We start from the raw sequence: 26,392 nt of genomic DNA on the forward strand, positions 1-26,392 counted from the left end.
GGTTTGTTCAATAGAAAATATAGTATTTATCCACCCAATCTTCTTTTTGGACATCAGCTAAGCTTCTTCTTAGACCACATTTCCTTCTTCTTAGACCACATCTGCAAATATATGAAAGAGATTATTTTTAAGATAAGAAAGAAAAATGGTATATTGATTTGAATTAAATCGACACAAAATTTGAAAAACAAAACCTGATTGCTTCTCCATGCCATTGACAGCTCAAGGATGAAGACGAGCATATAACACCTAAATTATTCATTCTTCACAATTAAACCGCTAAAAGGGAAATGAATTGATCGTCAATTATTGGAATCTGGATATATATCATCTTACCGTACAAATTTGTTTCCTCCATTTCTGTCTGGATATCTTCTTAATGATCTTCTGAAATTAGCAAAAACAATTATAAAACATTTAAGTAGACGATAATTATTAGTAAAAAAACTTTCAAGTTAATTTTACCTGGTGGTGGTACTACATTTGTATTCTTCTTCTTAGGACATATACATACTCTTGAATAATCTTGACAAGTGATCACTGAATGGTGTCTCCGGAAGGATCATTTTCCCAACTATTACTCTTGAATAATATTGACAAGTGATCACTGAATGGTGTCTCCGAAACTGGGATCATTTTCCCAACTATTGTTCTGCATGCATTGACCCACCACATACTAACAACAAATTAATTAATTTAATACAACTCACCTTACAAATCCAATTGCAACAGATACAAGCCACAGTTTCCAGCTAAACCTAACAATTGAGTAGAACTTCCCAAGAAGAATATTATGATCACCTATCATCAACATAAAAAACACATTATTATTATTATATCATCATTCATGCACGCAAATTAAAATAAAAAAGACAACATATCGATTAGAGTCAAACCTGGAGCACAATAGTTAGTTCAACTATCAACATGAAGAGACAGTTCTTAGTCACTCCAACACATTTATCTCATCTGGCTTCCTTGCATTCACCTCATTGAATATCTGCACAAATTAACCTTTTTCTCTTTATTTTCTTTCTTTCTTTCTACCTAAGGTATATATATATATATTAATATCATACATACCTGACAAATAACAAAAGCATTGAATATGAGCGTGTTCTTCATTTTTTTGGTATGACCGGGATTATCATTTCTCAAGTTGAGGATATTTTCCCCTTGGAAGTTCAGAACGAGCAGGACGATCACTTGATAAGCTGCCTGCAGTTGTATGTGTGTTCCAACAAAATTACCCAACAAAAATATTTTTATTCATTTCTTGTCCTAGCTAACTAGCTAGAAATTGTAAGTTATCAAACAACAACTTACACCTGCTTCCCAATAATAATAATAATATATACCTGAATTAGCAAGTTCCTCCATATTATATTTGTTATCAACGGTTCCCTGATCAAGGTACAAAAACAACAACAATACTCATGCAACCAACCATTCAACAATATTATTAATATGAACAAAAATGGTTGAATCAATTAAGTTTTCAAGCTTATCTCCGACCAACCGGAGGTCGATGCATCAGGTGATCAGTAGGTGGTTCAGTGGCCAATGCCAAAGATCCAAGTGTATCCATTATGAGATTAACCCAAAGAAGCTGAATTCATTCAACCGTAATTTTTTCCCAAACAAAACAAAATAAAAAGAACCCATTAATTACCTACTATTTGTTTTTTCTCTTTTTTCTCATGTCAGGTGCGTGCATAGATTATTAATTATATTTACTTGCACTGCATTCAGAGGGACATCACCAGAAGAAACTGCTGCAACAACATTAATAACAAGTGCAGCAGCATTGACAATGAGTTGAAACTGGATGAATTTCTGAATGTTTTCATAAATAGAATGCCCCCATCTAACAACCTGCACAGCAAGGAAGGAGATGGCATTCGATGAACAAATTCCAAATTATAATACTCCTCACAATTTAAGCAAACAGTGCAACAAATTCTCGCTTTTGAAACAAGGCAACAAGAGTGCGCAAGAAAATTCAAAAAGCAAAGAACCAATTGAGAGATCAAGCCATATTAATTAGCATAGATCGTCTATATTTCAACCTAATAATAAACCAGCATGTACTAGTGACTAACCTTCACAATAGAAGCGAAGTTATCATCCAATATTATTATATCTGAACTCTCTTTTGCGACTTATGTTCCTTGGATGCCCATTGAGAGACCAATATCAGCCTAAAACAAGGATAACATATCACCTTTAAAATCCAAAGGTGAAAGAAAGGTAGCAAACAATTTCAACTGAATAGAGAAAAATAAAAATCCAACAGCTGTAAAAATGCACAATAACGATAGAAGATTGATTAAAGATTCACAACTAGGTCAACTGAATAGAGGGAAAAAGTCTACTATGTAAAAGATTCACATTTGAAATGTATTTAGTATAGTGAGCTAGATAGAGAAACATAACTGCATACAAAGAAAATTCATATCTTCATTGGTTTCACAGTAGAAAAAATAAGCAATAGAAGATAAGAATTTAAAGAGCACACTGTCTAAGGAAAATATAATGGTTTGACACAAATACCTCATTCAGTGCGGGGGGGCATCATTGATTCCATCTCCTGTTACACCAACAACATGTCCTCTCTTGCGCAAGGCTCGCACAAGGAGCAACTTATCATTGGGAGGCGACCTTCCCATTACCTACACATAGAATTAGAATCATTTATTTCCTTACTTAAACTAATTAAATAATCATTTCTTTCCTTACCTGCGCAAGGTCACCTCTATACTTCCCATTCTTGACACAAGCCCAACTGCCAACAGGAATTTCACTATAAATAGAATAAACTATTCAATTGAAAAGTTATTTGTCAAGTAAACAATTGAAAAGTTATTTGTGAAGTAAACAATAATTCAAACATCAAAGTTGATAATCTAACAAAAATGTGATAGAAATGAAGAGGACGAAATTAAATATAAATAAAAATTTCATGCAACTTGAGAAAAAGAGACACAATGGAAGTGAATATACACATGTAAAGCATCAAACCTAACATAAACTACTGACAATAATACTGTAATAATAAAATTCTTTTACAATCTTTTTATGCTTCTCATTAGTTATGCCTACGAATTTATCATAAGATATCCAACTGAAAAGAAAGAACAATCAACCTATTATTTTGAATGCAATAATAGAATTTTTACATTATAAACAAAATAATAAATTAGTTTGAAAACACATAAACTGTTAGGTTAATCTACATTATTTTACCTTTTGTCCTCCATCTGTCTAGACATAGTGTAAGTGTAGGTTGAAGAACTTTGTCACCAATGAACTATGAAAACAAAACAAAACATAGTATTAAAAGATGTGGAAAATAATATATGTATGTATATTAAGAGGTGGATGAGAACCATCTTTCGCATCATGTCCTTGAACTCAATGCGGCCTTCGTGATTGGGATCAACTAGTATCATCTTCCGACAATGATCGATCTCACTTCCTTCGGCGAAACCCAACTTCACTAACACGTGTTGCAATTCGTTAGCAGATATGTATCCATCTCCATTTTTGTCAAATACCTTAAATGCTTCTTTGAGATCGACATCCTCTTGTGACTCTCCCCTTCCAACTAATTAATTAAATGAAAATTTAATATAAGAAGATAAAATGTATGTATGTATTAATATATAAAATTACATGATTGTCCTCCTCTTCTTCATCCCCTTCTAGGCCGAGAAAAGTGTCATTGAGGGAATGGTGAAGATCAAATATCAATTTCATTTTCCAGAAAGTCGTGGATTTGAATAATAATATTTGTTTACACTATGACTGACTCGCTTTGGTCGTGAATCCCAATTCATGATCTTAAAATCTTCCACTTCTAGTGCTCGAGAAACAGAGAATAAGGAAAGAACAAGTTACCAAAACAGAGTAAACCCGGCCATACAATACCGTCGTCATTAAACTGATCACAAGAATAAAATAAACTATCCATCTCGATCATGACCTCAATTCAGCACCTGCACCACACCCATTAACATGTTCTTTTTCTGTTTACTTTACTCAATGATGATTTCTTCTTCTATGCAAAAGACAGAGATATATACTTATAGTCTAGATAGAGTGTAAAATCAAATTAGGAGATTTAATATGTGAATGAAACAAAAGTTTATCTCACCAATGAAAGCCCAATAACGCACCGATGAGCTCTTTTATTGAGAAACATGCTTGTAATAACTTGGAAGCATCTTAATAACCATTTAATCAAAAAACAGAGATTATTTTGAGTATAAAATTTCAGCAGATATCAGTTTTTATCAATGAGCATTGAGCAACTACATTAACTAAAATTGACTTTCGATTACTTCATAATTTTGATCATAAACTGTTGTCTTGTGTTAGATAAAGGAAAAATTCTACTTTTACCGGGGAAGATAATTCTCAAACGCCTTCATTCCCACATATAGCAAGCATGTACTCCGCTTGATCTATGCCAAATAGCTCCATAAGGTGTCTAAATACACAGTCATCCCTTTAACACACCCAATAAACATAATAACATTGAGGTTCTTCAATAATTGAAAAAAATGGATTCTCTATAAAACATAAGTGACAGACATCAAGTCAAAGCAGATACCTAAAGTGACAATTATCATCGTCGAAACCGTTGTCGGTGGGGCAGATTAACTCGAACTCGGTTCTCGTCGCTCTCCTCGATTCGCATAACACCGAGCTCGCCGAACTGGTTGAGAAGGATCTTCTTCTTCTTCAAACACTCGAAGTCGTCGTGACTCACCACAATCTTACTATTTTTGCGCTGAGAAATGAGGTGTTAGAGCGAGAACTAGATCTTGAGTTCAAGCGATTCCTTCTCGAGCCTAAGAATTTGAAGTCTCTTCGGACGCTTCTGCTGTTTCACATTATTCCTACGCGGATTAGGTCTAGCAACTTGTCGAGTTCGCCCGGGGAAATTTGATGAAATAGCCCCATAAGAGGTCTAATTCCAAAAAAGGCCCACGGTTGATAAAGTTGGCAAAAAGGGCCTTTTTGCCCTGTGAAAAGTCTGTAATACCCTCGCGCGCCTGTTTTACCGCTCAATTACGAGAAATGTATTCCTCGTAGTTGGTATTTATCGCATTTGGCTCAATTACGAGAAATGTATTTCTCGCATTTGGTATTTCTCGCATTTGGCTCAATTACGAGAAATGTATTTCTCGCATTTGATATTTCTCGTATTTGGTATTTCTCGCATTTGCTATTTCTCGCATTTATTATTTCTCGCATTTGGTATATATTGAGATTCAGACATTTTTAAAACATATGAAAATGGCTAGGGTTTCGAATCGATCAACAATAAACTACGAAAAAACAATCTCCAATGGAGGACGTTATCGCGATGCATTCATCTCTGAATATCAGATTAACACACATACATGACGACGACTCAAGACAAGAACGCCTTATCATCGGAGGCTCCACTTGCCCCGTCACCGTCGAACGCAATGTTCGCTCCGACCTCGACACCGCACTTCCAAAGCCTTGTATGTATTCTCTAGCTAGATATTGTTCTTTCAAATTATCAGATCTTTGAGATTGGGTCTTTTTTCATCAAATATGCAGACTTGGCTAGAGGGTCGACTGCTCCTAATATGGACCATCCACAAGGAACAATAGGGCACCCTCAATATGGCATGAGTGTCCTTCAACAACATGATTCGTTATTTGATCAATATGACAATGGAATAGTCATCTTTCGGCGCCAGGGCTTGCGTTGTCTAACAATGACAACAGACTCAATTACGAGAAATGTATTTCTCGCATTTGGTATTTCTCGCATTTGATAAATATTATCCGGCCACGAACCCTAAATTTAGGGTTCTCATATAAATACTCTAAAACCGTAATTTCACATTGTCCTTGTATTCAGAAGCTGCCAAAATGTCAAAACGAGGTTAGTTTTTTCATCTTCTATACAATTCTCTGTTAACTACATGCTTGATACTTGATAGTAATTCAATGTTGAAAAACAACACGTTTCAGGTCGCGGAGGATCGGCGGGAAACAAGTTCCGCATGTCACTGGGTCTTCCTATGGCGGCTACGGTCAACTGTGCCGACAATACCAGCGCGAAGAATCTCTACATCATATTAGTGAAGGGGATCAAGGGTCGTTTGAAACGATTGTCGTCTGCTTGTGTGGGAGATATGGTTATGGCGACGGTGAAGAAAAGGAAACCCGATATGAGAAAATAGGTCATGCCTACTGTCATTGTTAGACAACGTAAGCCCTAACGCCGAAAGGATGAAGTGTTCATGTATTTTGAAGGTGATTTAGTAGATTCTGATTTTGTTTTGTGTTATAACTTGTTACTTGTTTAACCAATTTTTTGTTATTCTTTACTAGAACAGTTAGACAAGAACCCACTCTTTTCACGATCTGATTGATACAATCCCTTATTTGTTATGCTGAGGATTTAGAAATAGTTTTTCTTTAGTATTGGTTTTCAAGGGTGTTTGGGTATTGTATATACCCACTAAGATATTAAAGAAAGAGTATTAGGGATAATGAATAAAGTTTATGGTATGATGAATGATGTATTTAGAAATACTATACTCACTTATTTGCGTTCTAAGTCTTACATACTTCTCGGTCTTTTTTATATATGAAATTTGTTGATTGTAATATATAAATATCTTGGTTGATAAATATGTTGTTACTATGCATATTATGCTGGTGTGATAGTGAATCCTAAGGGAGAAATGAAAGGTAAAAAATGTCTCAAAATGTGTTAAATTACTATATCATCTTTAGGCCTCATTCATTCACTCACAATTATTTGTTTAATGGTAAAAAAACCAGGTTCTTCCATTACTGGTCCAATTGGGAAGGAATGTGCTGATTTATGACCCAGAATTGCAAGTGCTGCCAATGTTATTGTCTGATAAAGTTGGGGGACTCTTTTGCTTTTAAAAACTTGTCAATTTTATTTTTTGATTCACAACTGAGATTAGAATCATATACCCTTTCAATTCTTGTGATTTTTATTGATTTGGTTTTATGCATATGCTTTGCTCATTACAAGTTGGATCATTCCTCTTTAAGATTTGAGATAATGGTGGTAACAAGATATATTGCTGCAACATATAATATATTGAAACACAATGCAGAAAAAACTTTGTTTTCTTCTTGTCTGGTAGTACACTTTATTATCATTATTATTATCACCAAACAAGACTAAGAAGTTCTTCATCTTCTTCTTAGTACATCTTCCCTTCACTCATCTGCATCTTTGCAATGTAATCAAACAAACTCCCATCAAAACACCTTACTGCCTCTTTAGTCAACATTCCTTCACTATCCCGAGCTAGAACATACAACATTATCCACTCCACCTTAGCCGCAAACCTGTTTAGCGATTTCAATATTAAAATAATACCAAAGGAAAACAAAAATCTCTTCTTTCTAGTTCATAGTTCATACATATCATCCAAAGAAGTCCAATGCTACTCGATTTTCTTCAGTCATCGCCCACATCTCCCCAAAAGTGAGCCTATCAGGTATAGTGAGTGCATACTTGCTAAACATGTTCTCAAAGTTCACAGGCATGTACCTTCCTTCTGTATCATAAGTTCCAGAATCACTTCCATGTTTGGCTTTATGGATGTTGGCTATGTATATATAGGAAGTAATGGAGAAGGTATCCATCCCTTAATCCATCACAAAATATGTTAGAAATGGATACAATTTCACAAGATTGGTTGATTTAAAAGCAGAAAATACTCACATGAAGAGAAGGATAACTCATAGCTCCGTTTATAAACATAAACATTACAAGAGATACAATAATATTGAAACCCAGTTGACGCAAATCTGCATCTCAAACAATATCATCAAAATCTAAAAAACCCATATTTCAAAATTGACAATTTCATTTGAAAATCTAAATTTTAGAGTATTTATATGAGAACCCTAAATTTAGGGTTCGTTGCCGGAGAATATTTACCAAATGCGAGAAATACATTTCTCGTAATTGAGTCTGTTGTCATTGTTAGACAACGCAAGCCCTGGCGCCGAAAGATGACTATTCCATTGTCATCTTGATCAAATAACGAATCATGTTGTTGGAGGACACTCATTCCATATTGAGGGTGCCCTATTGTTCCTTGTGGATGGTCCATATCAGGAGCAGTCGACCCTCTAGCCAAGTCTGCATATTTGATGAAAAAAGACCCAATCTCAAAGATCTGATAATTTGAAAGAACAATATCTAGCTAGAGAATACATACATGGCTTTGGAAGTGCGGTGTCGAGGTCGGAGCGAACATTGCGTTCGACGGTGATGGGGCAAGTGGAGCCTCCGATGATAAGGCGTTCTTGTCTTGAGTCGTCGTCATGTATGTGTGTTAATCTGATATTCAGAGATGAATGCATCGCGATAGCGTCCTCCATTGGAGATTGTTCTTTCGTAGTTTATTGTTGATCGATTCGAAACCCTAGCCATTTTCATATGTTTTACAAATGTCCGAATCTCAATATATACTCAGATATACCAAATGCGAGAAATAACAAATGCGAGAAATAGCAAATGCGAGAAATAGTAAATGCGAGAAATACCAAATACGAGAAATACCAAATGCGAGAAATAAATTTCTCGTAATTGAGCCAAATGCGAGAAATACCAAATGCGAGAAATACATTTCTCGTAATTGAGCCAAATGCGAGAAATACCAACCGCGAGAAATACATTTCTCGTAATTGAGCGGTAGAACAGGCGCGCGAGGGTATTACAGACTTTTCACAGGGCAAAAATGCCCTTTTTGCTAACTTTATCAACCGTGGGCCTTTTTTGGAATTAGACCTCTTATGAGGGCCATTTCATCAAATTTCTCGTTCGCCCGAAGAGTTGATTTGGCACAAGACGCTCTATAATGACAATGTTCACTTGGTTAGCCATGTGATGGTGGATTTAACTAAGGTCATTCGTCGTGATTTAGGGAATCGAACGATTATTGATATCTAGATCGGCTGAGTTAGGGTTTCCGAAGAGAGTTAGGGTTTTCGAAGAGAGTTAGCCCATTTTTTTATGTAATCGAAGAGAGAAAGCATAAATGATTTGGATTTAGACAAAATTCTAAATCTATTTAATTTAACTTGAAAATATAAATAAATTATTTAATAATTAATTTATTATATTATTTATTTTATTTCATAGAATATTAATTCTATTTAATTAATTTAATATTAATATTTAATTGATTCAAAATATTAATAAATTTTAGGTTTGAGATAAATTTAAATATACAATTTGATTTAAATAATTAATAGTCTATATTATTAAAAAAATAAAAAAGTATAAAATAAAATTAAAAGATATTAAAATAAAATTTTATCTAATTATTGATTTATACAAATTTTCAAAAGAATGATAAAATAAATTCCAAAGGTTGGCAAAGATATTAAAGGTTGGCAAAAGCATTTGTTTTTTCTGACTTTTGCCCACGCTTATTAAGCGTTGGCGATTATGTGTCATCCAAAACCTATTTTGTTGTAGTGTTTCCACATTTAATTCCGTTCAAGAGCTTGTGAAAATTTGTGAAGAATTGAAATAAATTTTAATCTTTAACATGATTAAAATTGAATTGAAAGTGTTAGGATCAGTGTCAACTATAGAGAGGGGGTTCTGGACCAGAACCTCCTATCTATAGTTGACACTGATCCTAAAACTCTCCATTTCCCAGGATAGATTGTCACTTCTTTCATTGAATTGTAAATACTAATCTAATTCAGAATTCTATCTCTTTTTGGAATTCGTCTCAAAATTGATTCACATTTTCTTTCATAAGCTTCTCTAACCGAGAATCTTAGACAACTTCTTCTGATTCTACATCTTTTAAATTCATGTTTGAGTATTATGAGATTATTTTATAGTCAAGGATCATGCCAGAATAGTAATCCGGCCCCTTCCATTTCCTATGATGCACTACATTATTTTGTAAACATCCTTCCTTGATCTTATGATTTTCTTTAGTGACCATTCCATTTGTTCCTTGATTACACATGTCTAGATGCTTGATTCTCCTTTCATAAATCTCTTATGAACTCATTTTACCCAAAAAGAATCAACTTTCTGCTCCAATATCCATAAATGACGTATAGTGAGTGCTTTCTTCCATTCAATGCAATTTATCTGATCGAGTCAAAAGCTTTTTTAATATCGATTTTTAAAGCCACACTCAATGATATGGATTTCCTACCATATCCATTTAATAAATTCTGCATAAATAGGATGTTATGAGAAATAGAACATTTAGGAATAAACACTAATTGTCATAATCCTACAAGTTTATCAACTAATTTAAAACTCTATGAAAGGATTTTGGAAATTATTTTTTACGTCTTAAATCAATCTTTCAGCTTTGCGCCATGTGTTTTGGAATTTCGTCATGCTTTCTTTATTATTATTATTATTATTTATTTGAGAGATTCATCGTCATTATCTGCTTGAGAGAACTCTTATTGTACTCAAAGTATTATCTGACAGAATCGGTACACTCATATTTCTTTTGAGGCACATCAAAACGTTAGTCTAAATAACATCAAGTGGTGATTTCAATGTCTCATCCACTTTGAGTATTATTATATGTTTTTGGTTTTGTTTTGTGGTGACCCGATATATCTGATAGAATCGATACATATATAGTCTTGCTTTTAACAATCATGACAAGAGTCTGGGTGATGACTATGTGGTGATTTCAAAATCTCAACCATGAGGGAATTTTTTAGTAGGATAAGTATATCTGACAAAATTGATACACTCACGTTTATACTTTTAGACAATAAAGACAAGAGTCTAAATGAACACATAGTGGTGATTTCAATGCCTCAACCTTCATGACTACTTTAACTCATTTATTATTATTATTATTATTATAATTATTATTATAATTATTATTATTATAATTATTATAATTATTATAATTATTATTATAATTATTATAATTATTATAATTATTATTATAATTATTATTATAATTATTATTATAATTATTATTATAATTATTATTATAATTATTATTATTATTATAATATAATAATAATTATTATTATTATAATAATAATAATTATTATTATTATAATAATAATTATTATTATAATAATTATTATTATTATAATTATAATAATAATAATAATAATTATTATTATTATTATTATTATTATTATTATTACCCTAGGAGAGCTCCAACTATCGTCCATGTAATGTAATGATCACTACATGCCTTTCATTCTCTTCGATCTTATCTTTGATTGTAATTTTAGTTATAATTGATTGAATTCAACTTTCGAAAAAAAAGTTATCTTCTATTATTCCTAATTTATATTGTAGTTTTTTTTTTAATAAATACTTTGCAACAAAAGGTTTTTTTAGTGAGCGTGTCACAATTTACTCCTTTTTTTCTTTTGTAAAGAAGAAGGAAGAAAGATATTCGATTTTCTCTCCTATTTACTATGGCGAAATAGAATCAAATTTTCACTATTATAATAATAATAATAATAATAATAATAATAATAATAATAATAATACAATGTCTTTTGGTGCTAACCACTGGTGTTTTCATCTGTGGTCTAAATGCGATCCTTGGATGGTTGGGATTTCCACCTCTAATTATCCCACTCATTTTATCTGAATGCAGTGGCAGTGATGGAATTGGGCTCACTGGACGAAGCTGGACGTGTTAGTTTTATTTTAAAAATTCCATAATGTGAACTATGATTTTATTATGTTTATTTTTCATTTTTTGGAATGCACCTAGTGTGATCTATGTTTCTTTTTTTATTTCATTTTTTAATGGTTTAGAATGCGCTACTTGCAGTAAACAGCTTACGCTTATGACCATTGATTTTTATTTTTATTTTAAAGATGACTTACAATGCGTTATTTAGGATATACGTCTTACATTGCATCTTTTTTTTTGGATGATTTAGAATGTGATATCGGTGATAGTTGTCTTACATCACATCTTTTTTAGACTTTCCTTAGATGAAATAGTTCTTCCAATTTGATGAGTACTTTAATAAGTTTCTCCTCTGATGGGGACACAAAGAGAAAATGATTGTACCTCAAATGTGGACTATTACCGTTACAAAATAACCAACATTTCAATTATTTAATTTAAATATTTCTAATTTAGCCCATTCATAAAATTAGAAATATCACTTAAGATATCTTCACTTTATATTAATGATAAATATACCCCTAAGACATAAACTTAATTTTACATTAAATCATATTATTTTGGTTTATATTAAAAATCACATTTCCAAATTATATATATATATATATAATGCTTCTTTTTCAAAGCGTCCGGATTACCGGGTCGAGAGCTGTGGTTAATTTGAATATATATATGAGTAAATGGATATTTGGGTCAGATTGTGGGTTGATTCGCTTATAAACTTAAAACGGTTAAAAATAAAATCAAAAATGTTATAGGTATGTTTTGAACTTACAAGATATCAAAACAAGTATAATCCTTTAACCAAATAGGCTAATAAAACTTTATATTTTAAATTCAACACCAAATTTGATGAATGCAATACATTTTAACAATATAAGTTCAACTTTTTAACTAACTAATATATATATATATATATATATATATATATAATATGATGTTAATTTCAATATATCCAGATTGTCGGGTCGAGAACTCTGGTTAATTTAGATATATATATGAGAATAAATTGATATTTGGGTCGGATTATGGGTTGACCCGACCATAAAATTAAAACGGTTAATAATAAAATTAAAAATGTTATATGTATGTTTTGAACTTGCAACATAACAAAACAAGTTATATTAAACATATGTATATTTCGAACTTGCAACATATGTATGTTATATGTATGGTTGTGGGTTGACCCGACAATCCTAACACTTTGAAATTAAGCATTATTATTTTTAAACTATAGTCCCTAGCCATCATCAATAACATGTACCAGTATTTAAATAATTATTGTTATAGTTCTTTAAATGATGCTAAAACCTACGCATGTTTAGGACCGAAAGAATAATCGGTTAAAATAAAATGTTATAAAACCGATTTTAAAAAATATTCCAGACACGCAAACCAATGTTGAAATTATCGAACTCGAGATTTCTGCGAAACCAAAGGATTTTTTGGGGATTACACCATATCATAGTTTTTTTATAACGCTGGGTTCTACTTCTTCTTTGGAGTGCGAGTAATCACCGCGAGTTAAGCACTATGTCATGGTTTTCTACCTAGAAAATTGACTTTGTCGTGATTATTAACCGAGAAAAATCAATTTAGCATGATTTTTTGATTGAAAATTTCACTTTGGCTAATTTTTTTACTAAAATTGTTTACCCTAAAAAAATCCAATTTGAATTGTTTTTAGTAGTATTATTTGACAAGCAACACATTATTTTCATTCCCACAATGTCTTATACAAATTTAACATTCATTTTGGAACTTGCAAATATAAAAACATATGATCCCATTGTGATCGTTATTTTACTCTTCAATTATAGCCACCTTTAAACATGATTTCAATTGGTGCTCTTTGTGGTAAATCGAGTTATAATGTGCTAGTGTGGTTTTTATTTTTAAATTTCATATATATATATTTATATTTATATCTTTATATCTTATTTGTAGATCTGATATTTGTCACCGTTAAGCAAGATTACAATTGAATTTGCTCTTTGTGGTAAATTAAGTAAAATTCATAAATTAGAGTTATAACGTTTCGGTTTTCATATTTCATATACTTATAAATAAATATTTTTCATGAGAAAAAAAATCACCAGTTAATACACATTTTTCATATATCAATATAGATGTGTAATGCCCGATCAATTATAGGGTTTTGTGAGACTTGAATTGAGTAATATGATTTGGATTGTAAAGAGTTGAAATATAATTATGATTATTGTATGGTTGATTATCATAAATCACATTTATGATTGTGAGTTATAACCTAATTAGAGAGTTTTTCAAAGATAGACATGGTTGGGTATACTTATCTTTTGAAATTTTCTATACGAATTTATAGATACTTGACATGACTATATTTATCCTATATTTATCATATATATAGTAGTCAAGTAAAGGACTTCGTGACGTGGCTTTGTTACTTGACAGGACGAGACGAGGTAACGACTTGGTAGAATTGGCTTTTTGACCTTTTGTTTTAAAGTTGAAAATGGCTTAAGAGAGAGTTGTTCCACCGACAAGTATATTATCCCAAAAGGGATCTCTCGATGTAAAGTGAGCTCTCAATTGGACATCCCCCTCACCTCTATTTATAAATCCCCCATTTTCAATAGTAGGGGATATTTTAAAAGAAGAGAGGGTTAATCTGGGTTTTTTCCTAGTGTTTTCTCAACTCTCAAATCACACAAAAGCCTTCAAGGCATGGGTTGAGGGTGTCATCCACATTGACTACCCTTAGCATATAAAATATAGATTTGTGAACTTCATCCAATGATGTATACTCACACACCTCCACGTTGGAGCTCCAAGTCTCATGCAAATAATCAAATAATGTGAACATGAAGTACGAATTAAAGCGTAAGAAATTAAAATTACTTTGGAGTCAAACGTCGAATGTCCTCAGCAGAGTCGCCAAAAAACTGTGATCGATTTTTTAAAAACATTTTTTTGATCGACTAGTTCGAAATTTCTGGGACGCTTTTTAAAAATTTTATTTTGAAAACGTGAGGGGAATTAAATTTAATGTTTAAAAAATTTTAATTTTAAAAATGAGGCTTTGTAGACAACTCCATATCTTACCTTCCCTTCGAATCTGGGAGAGATTGAGAGTTTTTTAATGATAAGTATGTCATAAGCCTACTTTAACTTTTTCAATTTTAATTAATCCTCACGACTAGAGAGTCGCCACATAATTTCAAAAATTAGGAAATTAAGAGAAGTGAGTTCGGCGTTTGGTTACATATGGGAAAGGATTTTTTAGATGCTATGTCCCACAACGCCCCTAAGGTCTCTACTAGTTAATTTCGACATTTTTTAAAATATTCTTACGCTTTACCTTTTAGATTATTCCATTTATAACATTTAGAGGGTTTGCATGAGAAAAAAATGAAGGAAATAGACAAAGACAACTTAAAAAAGGGCCTAGATAAATAATCCACAAATAAAGTTTTCCTAAAGAATCAAGACTAAGCACATTATTAATCAACATTTAATTAGTGTAAATTGATTTTTAAGAATATTATGAAAGTGAATAAACAATTATTTTAGAGGCTCCATTATTTTTATTTTTTTTGGTTTTATAAAAAAAAAAATAGTTCAAAAGAACTCATAAAAGAAAAATCCTAAGTCTAGGTTAGGGCTATGTTAAATTTTAGTTAAAGGGTTTAATTATTTTTTAAAAAATAAAAAATAAAATTATTTTTAACCTAGGATCAAGCCGCAAACTGTAACTAAGAAAAAAATGTCAAAAAAAAAACCTAAATCTAAAATGCAAAAATAAAAAAATAAAACTGAAGAAGGTAGCAAGCGTCGCCTGGGAAGCGTCGGAAATCTGATTCAGCAGCTGCAGCAGAGCAAGCGTCGTCTGGAAAGCGCCGGGACCCTTGAAGAAGCGCTGGAAGGCTGAAGAACAAGCGTCGCTATGAAGAATAACTTACTGAAGAACAAGCGTCGTCGTGCACACATCTGTTGGGAAAAACTACATGAAACTCGAAAAATGGACAGAAGGTATGAACCTCTTCAGTAAGCCCAAAGAAACTGCGAAAATCTGGTTCCAATTGTGCAACATCCCTCCCCACATGTATAACTCTGAAGCATTAAGTCACTTTGTGAGCCTATTGGGGAGTCTACTCTACATGGACCCAACTACAGAAAAAGGTGAGCATATGACTTATGCTAGGATGTGCATTGAGATACACCCGAGATCAAATCTTCCATACCAGATGACGGTAATGGACAGAAAAGGTGAACCCACAATTATGAGAATCTCATATGAGTGGAGGCCGAATATATGCTTTGACTGTAATACATTTGAACATGTCTGTTACAAGTGCCCGAAAATAATTGAAGAAGAAAGGAAGAAGAAGATCGAGAAAGAGACAAAGACGGAGATATAAAATAAACAGAAATAAGAAAAAAAAAGGTTGGGAAAGGAAAAGGTTGAGAATGAAAGGTAGAAAGAGGTTACTAAAGAATCAGTATTGAGTAAGTAGAAGGATCAAGATAAGGAAGGAAATACAGAACATGGTTTTGAAGAACAGGGGAAGGAAGATAGAGTGGTAAGAGATTCAGAATCAAAGGCTATGAATGAAGAGGTAACAAAGAAACTTGAACTGGAAGCAAGAATCAATACCAAAGAGGTTGTGGAAAGGGAAAGCGTGAGAGAAAGCAAGAAAGGGTAAGTGGGTGAAGGAAATGGAAAAGATAAAGAAGAGGCAGCTGAATCGGTTGAAACTGTACAATCTCCAATTCAAAAGAAAGTTGACTAGAGAAACACAAAAATCCCAAAATAGCAAGGTAAACAAAAATTAAGGAAAATACAATTCCTTATAGCCCTGTTATATGGGAAAACAGAAAGAAAGAAAAAGTAAAGGATTGGGAAGTAAAGATGGAACATCTTCTTTTCATTAATGAACTTAATGACATGGAATATTAGAGGGTTAAATGACACTATAAAAAGAAGAGAGGTTAGAAGAATATCAGAAAGGAATGAAATCACAGTATTTGGAATTATTGAATCAAAAGTCAGACAAAGTCAAATAAAGAATGTTGCCCAGGGTTTCTTTAAAGAATAATGAGAATTTATTCATAACTCTGATGGGGTTAAAAGTAGAATCTGGGTAGGATGAGATAAAAGAAGGGTTGAAATCAAGAATTTTTTTGAAAGCAAGCAAGTTATTTTGTTAGAGGTTATCAATCTGGTGACAAGGGTAAAAATATTCTTTGCGATAGTCTATGCAAGCAACTCTAGGACAGAGAGGAAGACACTTTGGAATGATTTGAGAAGAAGCATTATGGACGACGAACTGTGGGTTATTATGAGAGATTTTAACGTTACAAGATTCAGAAATGAAAGAGAGCTTGAGACAGACATAACACAAGACATGCAAGATTTCAATGAATGCATTCGAGACATAAGTTGCATTGAACCGTCTTCCTCATGTAATCTATTTTCATGGTCAACTACAAGAGGGGCGGACAACATGAAAAAGAGTAAAATTGATAGAGGCCTAGTGAATGAAAAATGGGTGGAGTTTTACCCAAGAAGCTAAATCCAGGTTTTGCAACCAGGTATCTCTGACAACTGCCCTTTGAAATTCTTTTGGGAGAAGGAGAAAAAACAGAAAAGACCCTTTAAGTTCTTCAACTTTTAGATAAAAGATGAATAATTTAATGAAATCCTTAATGAAACTTGGAACATCATAATTAATGGAACAAAGATGTTTAGAGTTTGTGAGAAACTAAGATTACTGAAAGGGAAGTTGAATAAGCTAGACCGGAAAAAATATAGTGGGATTTCTAAAAGAGTAGAAGAAGGCAGAACAAAACTGGAAGAAATACAAAGCAAGGAACTAAGAGCCCCAAATCTACCTTATAACAGGGAAGAAGAAAAAGAGGCTCTTACGCAATTCAGAGACCTCTATTCTAAAGAGGAAAGTTTTGCTAAGCAAAAATCTAGAGAAAATTGGCTTTTATTAGGAGAAAAGAATACTTCTTTCTTCTATAAAAAATGTTCATCAAAGAATTTCAGAAATCAGGTCTTAAGGCTCACAAACTCAAATAGAGATGTTTTACAGGGACAAAAGGTAGTTCATGAGGAAGCAATAAGTTTCTATAAAGAGCTAATTGCAACAGAAACGAGCACAATAATAGAGGACAACTGAAGATTTCTTCAATAGATTGTGCAAAGGAAAATCAGTGAAGAAAGTGGTAACCAATTGATTACAATAGTCAGTACAGAAGAAAGTCAGAAAAGCCGTGTTTTCGATGAAAGAGGATAAAAGCCCAGGGCCAGATGGTTTAACGCGAACTTCTTCAAAGAAAATTGGAAAATAGTGGGTAAATATGTAAGCAAAGGGGTTTTGGATTTCTTCCAAAACAGGAAAATGTTGAAGCAATGGAACGTCACAGTGTTGAATTTGATTCCTAAAAATTCAATTCCGGAAAAAATTCAGGACTTTCGTCCTATTTCATGCTGCAATGTTATTTACAAAATTATTTCAAAAATTATTTCGCAATGTTTGAAAACAGTTATTGATAAGCTTGTAGAATTAGGGCAATCAACATTTATTCCTAAACGCTCTATTTCCCATAACATCCTACTCATGCAGAGCTTATTGAATGGATATGGCAAAAAAACATATCACCACGCGTGCCTTTCAAAATTGACATTAAAAAAGCTTTTGACTTGATTAAATGGGGATCAATCCACGAATTCCTCCTTTCTGCAGGTTTTCCAATTATTTTCATTGATTGAATTATGCAATGTGTTTCCACTCCTCACTTTGTTGTGAGTGTGAATGGTATTCATGGAGGCTTTTTTAAGGATGAAAGGGGAGTAAGGCAAGGAGACCCTATATCTCCTTACCTATTCGTCTTAATAATGGAAATTCTTGACTGCATTTTAAAAATGCTTCTGAGAAGTCATCATTTCAAATTTCACCTGTACTACAAAGAAGAAGCAATAACCCATATATGTTTTGCAAATGATCTATTTTTTTGTGGCTTATGCGGATGTTGATTCTGTTAGTATAATCAAAGAAGCTCTAACAATCTTTTCAAGTATTACAGGTCTATACATCAATGAGGACAAAAGTTGTGTTTTCTATGTAGGAGTTAATGAAGAAAGGAAAGAAAACATATTCAATACTATGGCAATCAAGGAAGGTGAACTACCAGTGAAATACCTTGGAGTACCCCTATCATCAAAAAAACCTACGATACAATCACTTCAGACAACTGGTAGAAACAGTTAGAAATTCTGTCTTGGGTTGGGCTACGAAAAAACTATCTTATGCAGGTAGAATCGAGCTTGTTAAAAGAGTCATCTTTGGAATTATTGGCTACTGGGCACAACAGATAGTCATCCCAAAGAAAGTAATGGCTGAACTCGATAGAATCATGAGAGACTACATATGGGGAACACAAGGTAGAGGAGGAAAAAAAGTCAAATGGGAGGATGTTTGCACTCCCATAGAAGAAGGCAGACTAGGAATAAAAAGTTGTGTTGAATGAAACAAAGCCCTCACCATCAAGAGCTTATGGGAGTTGGAGCAAAAAGTGGACTCCCTATGGGTCAAATGGGTGCATACAAGATTTATGAAAGAAGAGTAGAGTATCTAGACACGAAGTATCAATGAAAGAATGACATGGTCATTGAAAAAAATCCTAAAAATAAGAAAAGATGCCTTTCAAATGGTGAAAACCACAAATGGAAATGGAAGAGGGATACTATTCTGGAATGATTCTTGGCTGGATAATATTCTCATTATATTCAAAGAAGAAATGAAAGGAAACAGAGTTAGAAGAGAATACATCAAGTACTCATTTAGAGACGTCTATGAAGGTAAATGTGATTCACTTTTGAGGCATATTCCAGATGGTGATAGAATCCTAAACCTAATGAGGCAAAAACAACTCAATGAAAGTAATGATGAAATATGTTGGAAAACAGAAAGCAATGAGAAGTTTATTACAGGAAAGGCATGAGAAATGGTTAGAACAAGAGGACAGGAGGTAGATTGACATAATGTGGTATGGTCTCCAAAGACTATTCCTCGTTACCAATTTATTCTCTGGCTGGTATATAGGAAAATGTTGACAACAAAAGACAGAATTCAAAAATACATAAACATGACTGATATCAACTGTGTCCTATGTTTGGGAGTTGAGGAAAGCATAAACCATTTATTTGGGGAATTCTCTTTTGTAATACAAATCTGGAGGATGTATGCTGCAAACATGAACATCATCAAATTTCCAGGAATATGGGAAGAAATCCAAGAGTGGATGAGGAATAAAGCAAAAGGAAGATCCTTCTATGTAAATATGTTGAAATACTACTTTGGAGCAGTTCTACAATATCTGGAAAGAAAGAAATTCAAGAACTCACAGTGGAAGAATTAGAACCGCTGAAGATATTTGGAGAGATATAACTTCAGATGGAAATGCACTCATTCAATCCTGGAGAGGAATCGAAAGGATTGAAGAGAATAGAAAACTCTGCCAGATATGAGATATTTCGTTTGAGAAGGTCACAAGTAGAATAAAAGTAAAAACGCTATAGGCGTTAATTGATTGTTGTTATTGTCTGCAATTCAATTATTGTTTCATTATCAAATCTAGATTGTCTAGATTTGATCTTAAACTTTTGTATTTTTTTTCCCTCTTTTGAGTTTTTTTAATAAAATGGCACTAAGTTGTTTTTTCAAAAAAAAAATTAAATATATATGTAATAATAAGTCATTAGAATTACCTATAATATATATATATATATATATATATATATATATATATATATATATATATATAAATTCTCAAAAAATTGTTTAAGTGTAATAAATGTGTATATATTACATTAATTTACAGACAACGTAAATATAATTTCTGATCAAACAAAATTTCAATAACTATTAAATATATAATTTAATCATTGATATATGTCAAAATTTATACAGAAGGAATCTATTAAACTATGATAAATATTTGATGTAATTAGTAAAACTTCAACCAAGAATTGAAACACGTATACTAATACAATATAAAATAGAATTATTAAACCGTAACAAATAATTTGTATAGAAATTTGACTTATGTATTCAATGGGTTGTAGTCGATTAAATGCATTTGGCAAATAACTGAAAAATTCAGGTAAAGATTGAAGAGTGGTTTGGTGGATATACATTATTTAAGAGGATCAATAGATGCTCACCTACAGTTTGGGAAGAGTAGAGATGTAGTTGTTGGCTACGTCGACTCTAATTATGCTAGCAATCGAATGGAAAAAGATCGCTCATATGTTTTGTTTTATGTATTGGCGTTTGTGCGATTAGTTAAAAAAAACAACTATATAGAAAAATGAAAAAAATAATGTGTAAATTTCTATAGGTATTTTCTAACTAATCGTTTTGTCATCTAATTAGCTTTAATAAAGTTAAATATTTTAAAGATCAAGGAGGTCTAAATATTCGAGATCTTATTTCTTTTAATAAAACTCTTCTATTAAAATGGTATAGTAGATTTACAATGGAGCCGAATAGTCTTTGGACATCGATAATTAGATGTAAGTATAATAATGATTGGTCTGGTTGGTTCACTAAAATGTATAATTATTCAACGGGATGTAGCATTTTGGAGGGGAATTTATCCTATGTGGAAAAGTTTTTGTGATTAGTCTAGATTCATTGTGGGGATGGTTATTCGATTAGATTTTGAGACGACATTTAGTGTAGTGCCAAAAGTCTAGCTACGACGTATCATGAGCTTGCTTCTATTGCTAAATGTAGAAATGTCACAATTAAGGATATGTTTGATCCTCATTATTATAGTATTTTTGCTAGCCGAATTAGATATAAAAGGAGATTAAACATTATGGAGACTTAGTCCCAATAGAGTTTACTTTTGGTAGGACGCAAACAAGTGTCATCGTCTAAACAAGACTGTTAGGATCTAGGTCGCTGCTGGTGGACCGGGGGTTGGACCGGTTAGCGGTTCTCACTCGTAGGGTGGTGATTAATCCGGTTAGAGATTAACACCGGGGTTTCAATACTACACAACCTGTCATAAACCCTTGAACTAGGTTCAAGCGCGGAAGAGATTTGCTTTCAGGTTGAAGCGGTATACTTGTATGATAGGCACGGTCGGTTTCGGATGATGAAGATTTGGAGATGGTGGGTCGGTTTTGGCAATCTGGATGTTCGGTATGGTTAGTAGAGATTCGGTTTGGAGCGGTATGGTTAAGTTAGTCGGTTATGTAATGAAGCCAACAGAAAGTAAATAACACAATAGAGTTTTATGGATGTTCGGAGATAAAACTCCTACGTCACCCATTCCTCTCGAAACCGCGAGAAGGATATTCACTAAGGAATACAATTACAAGCCGATCGAGACTTATCCTCTGCTCGATAACACTCTTACAATTTACACCGAAATTGCAAAACACACTTTTACTTTCAACACTTAGGCTTTCTAGAATATCACACTGTTATTGTAGTAAATGCTTTTAGCTCTTGTTATCCCAATGTATGTCCCACTTAGTAACTGCATTTACTCTTCTGCAACTGCCTCCTTTTATAGGTGAAATATGCCAACGGTCATATTTCGAAGCCTTGAATCTGATTGGCTGATCAGAGATGCAGTGATTCAGTGTCTCAGACCTGCCGGTCGTCTCAGACCTGGTATCCTGTTTCAGACCTGCCGGTCTGTAAGGCAAACCTGCTGGGTTTGTCTTTTACTCAATGTAGGCACTGTCTGCTTGGACAGTTGTCTGTACTTTGAAGATTTCCTTTCTGGCTTATCCCGAAGTAGAAGGATCCGGTAGTACTGTTTTCTGCAGCCTACAGTCTTTCCTCAGACTTGCATGGATATGGAAGTATTCAGTCTGTTCCTTTGGTATCATTCTCAACAGATACCCAAAGTGTCTTCTTGTACTAGTCGGCCTCTTGACTTGGCCGAATGTCTTTTGGTAGTGAAGTAACCGGACTTCTTCCGGTTATTCTTGTCTTGTAGATAATCGGCTATTTGATGGATCTGGCTTTTAGGCTTTGGCCGATCCTTTGTGCGGTCACGTTCAGAATGCTTTTGATCGGTATGGTAACTTGACCGGTTCGGTTTCTTCAGTTGGTTTTCTTTTGTTCATCCGGTCCGGTTTCTTGTTCCTGCATGGGAAGTTTGTTTAAGTTAGGTTTATTTGAACCGGTATGAATTTATCTAACAATTTCTCCCTTTTTGATTATTTTATTTAAAATTATCAAAATCATGTAAGTTTGCAACCGTAGGCCGGTTGTTTTGTTTGGCCGATTTTTGAAAACGACTTAGAGAATTTTTCGAAAAAATTTTGAGGGAGGGGTTTGGAAGAATCTCTATCTTTTATCTAACAATTTCTCCCTTTTTGATTATTTTATTTAAAATTATCAAAACCAAGTAGAAATGCAAAATAAGGCCGATATTCAAAAATAACTTTTATATATATTTATAGATAACCGAAAGACAAAGCATAAATACTAAGACAAGTAAGAAGAGGAAAGATAGTCCCTATTCCGAGTCTGTGAACTCATAGGCGCTCTTCTTTTTCTTCGGTTGCGGTGGCGGTTGCGGTTGCCTGGTCTGTTGGGCGGGTCGTGGTCGTTTAGATCGGGACCGCAGCTGTTCTTCGAATTCATCCTCGACTTGGTCGTCTTGCTGCGAAGTACCCGTAGAGAGTGGCTCAGATATTTCATTTAGCATCTCGACAATCCGAACTTTCTTAGGAGCCGGCCTTTTTCTCTTCTTCGGTTCTGAATCGGAGGCGGCCGCCTTCTTCTTTTTCTCGTGTTCCTTCGCAAATCCCGCCAGCCTTCGTTGCTCCGTTTCTAATCGTTCGGCATCCGCTGCGGCCTGTCTGGCCACTTTCTCAGCATATCCTGGATATAAGATCTCGGCCCTTCTTATTCTTTCGGCCTCTACTTCGGCTTCGGTCAGCTGAGACGATCGCGGCGCCTCTTTGTCCTTGCTGGCTTCGGCGTTTAGTTCATCCTGGACCCTTTTAGCTATTAGGGCATCAGCCTCTAGAGCCGCGGCATCCGCGTTTTCCTTAGCTTTCTGGATTTCGGCCATCTGTTCGGTGAGTGCCTTTACCTCGGCCACGAGAGTATCATTTGTCTTTTCCAGCACCGAGACCCGGTCAATTGTTGTGTCGACCCGGTCGAAATCCTTCTTTAAGTCCGAAGTTATACCCTCTAGAGCTGCAATATGCTGAGCACATTTTTCTCGCTCACCGGCTTCTTCCCACAGTCCGGTGCTGAGTTCCGCTAGGCGTGCTTGATTTTGATCCACAACCTTCTTTGTCACATCGGCGAACTGCATGGCCGAATCAAATATTTTATCGCAACACTCTCTGAATGGTTGAAACTTGGATACTTCGTGTGCTTGAACGCGGTCATCAATCCGCTCTGAAGTGGATGCGTCAAGCTGCTGAAGTCGGTCTTCAATCTGCCCTGATATTGATGCCTTAAACTTTTGAAGCCGGTCTTCAAGCTGCCCTGATATGGACATTTCAAACTTCTTAAGTTGGTCATCAATCTTCCCCGAAACAGAGGCTTCAAACTCTCGGAGCCGGTCTTCAAGTTGTTCTGTAGGAGGGACCGAGGCGGTGGCTACCGGTGGCGGAGAGGGGATTGATTGTTCGGTGGGGTCAGAATCGGCTCTTGCACTGGAATCTATCAGTGCAGCATTCTCATTAGGAGGTTCCAATGTGACCGCATCCTCCAAGTTCAATGCCGCATTTTCCAGGATCGGTACCTCGACATCCTCTAAAGTTTGGACTTCAACAGTTTTCGAAGTCGGTATCTCAACATTTTCTTGCATCGGTGTCTCAATATCCCTTGGTGTCTCAGTGTCCTCTCTTGAAGTTGTTGTCCAGTCAATTGGAAATTCTTCGATGACTGGAGCGGTATATACCGGTACTTGCTTTTGGTTGCATATGGCTTCCAGCCGCTCTATTTCCTGCCGAATTTCCAGTTTGCCCTTTTCAAGCTTTTCCAATACTCGCGGTGCTACGGTAGACACCGATCCCCCTTCGGCATATTCTTCCTTAATCTTTCTGATGCACCTTCTTAGCTTCCGAAGATGGCTTCTCGGTATCAGGAGGCAAGTTCGGCATTGTACCTCCTGAATGGTGTTGGATTTTGTGAGGCTGAAGATCATGTCCTCTACTTCCTCCAATCGTGCGATGCAACCCTGTTGCGGGAGGTCCGGTCGGATATCTCTATACTTTGTATTGAACCGGTACTCATGCCACTCCAGATATAAGTCTATGACGTCCTCGTCCCGCCTGTTTATGCCTTGAAAGATATTCTGGGCAAGTTTTTCGGCCTCGGCTTCGTCGGCCTCCTCCCTGTTGAAGTTTTCATCATTGTTTCCTTCATCATTGTCTCCTTCATCAACCCCGTCTTCACCCTCGTTGGTCTCAGGATTGATGCTTTGTTCGGCATCGATCGGACTCCGAGCCGAAAGATCGTCGTCATGGTCCGTTCTATCCTCGGTTCCCTCTGTGTCGGCTTCCTCATCGGCCCACTCCTCATCTTCCGCTTGTTGCGGTGGGTCTTCGAAAATTATCTTTTCTTTTCTCTTCCCTCCAGTGTTTTCTTTTGCCGGGGCATCTTTCTTTGCGGCTTTCTTCTTTCGGCTACCTGAGGAACTGGAGGCCGACTGCTTTCTAGGGAGAAATTGCCTCGATCGAATGATGCAACGTTTTAGTATCCCAACACCGGGACCGACGTTGATGTTAAAGTGTAAGAAGATCTTGCCGAGTTGCACGGCATATCCCCATGACCGGGCTGAGTCCGGTCGTACCATATCCATGAGGTTGCCGAAGACTGCTCTTGCCCAGTTAACCTCTCTTCCTTCCAGCAGACCGAAAATCATTTTGATTTTGTCTCTGGTTAGATTGCTGAAATTTCCTCCCCTTGCCAGTATCGCCCTGGCAAAAACGTCACACGCCGGGATAAGCTCCGGTTTCAGCATCTGTTTCTTTCCGGATGTAGTGATCGGCTTATTGGTTGCCGATAAGAGGCGGCAAGCCGTCTTAAAAGTATAATCGTCTATCTCTGCCATTGCATCCTCGCCGGTAGTTGGGAGACGCAAACTCTCGGCCACCACTGCTTCGGTGATCTCTATTTGGGAGCCGCAAACCGTGGCGAGAATCCTGTCGTAGGAGATGGTTGCGGTTTTGAAGAATTCTTCGACCGCGTCCTTGTAAATTACGTGAGGACCATCTAGAAAATATCCCAGACCGGTTTTAATCAGCCGGTCAATTACTTCCTTTGCTTTGGTTGTCCCATTCTGCCGAATCTCCTCGAAGTCTACTTGAGAATAGAGTTTGAACAACGCCGAATCACGACCCATGTTGAAGAGTTTGAGAATGAGGGAAATCGGCTTCAGAAATTTTAGGAAAGTTAGAGAGATAAAGTGAATTCGCGTGATAATGAAATAAATGACCGAAGGCCTCCTTTTATAGTCACGGTTTGGAAACCCAACCGTCCCATCATGAATGGGCGGGAATTTTCCCTCCAAGGAAAAGTGCGCCAAACTATGGGCGGGAAACCGAAATCTGTGGGCGGCTATTTTGAGCGGGAATTTTCCCTCCAAAACACTTAGCCTATGTCATGGATGACGCTTTCATTTCTTTGATACCGAACGAA

General features: G+C 34.9%; 1 long non-coding RNA gene and 2 pseudogenes across 1 annotated transcript; all 3 read right to left on the bottom strand.

Annotated features, from left to right (window-relative positions):
• Positions 1–946: 946 nt before the first annotated feature.
• On the bottom strand, positions 947–1,410 carry LOC124927389. Its single transcript, XR_007098406.1, has 3 exons — positions 1,359–1,410; positions 1,084–1,218; positions 947–1,000 (listed from the first exon to the last, which is right to left on the bottom strand). It is a non-coding gene; the product is annotated as an uncharacterized LOC124927389 (long non-coding RNA).
• Positions 1,411–1,514: 104 nt separating this feature from the next.
• On the bottom strand, positions 1,515–4,937 carry LOC124927388 (annotated as a pseudogene).
• Positions 4,938–6,960: 2,023 nt separating this feature from the next.
• Positions 6,961–8,372, bottom strand: LOC124927952 (annotated as a pseudogene).
• Between the last annotated feature and the right edge of the window lie 18,020 nt (positions 8,373–26,392).

The sequence above is a fragment of the Impatiens glandulifera genome, chromosome 2 (assembly GCF_907164915.1).
Source record: "Impatiens glandulifera chromosome 2, dImpGla2.1, whole genome shotgun sequence".
NCBI lineage: Eukaryota > Viridiplantae > Streptophyta > Magnoliopsida > Ericales > Balsaminaceae > Impatiens > Impatiens glandulifera.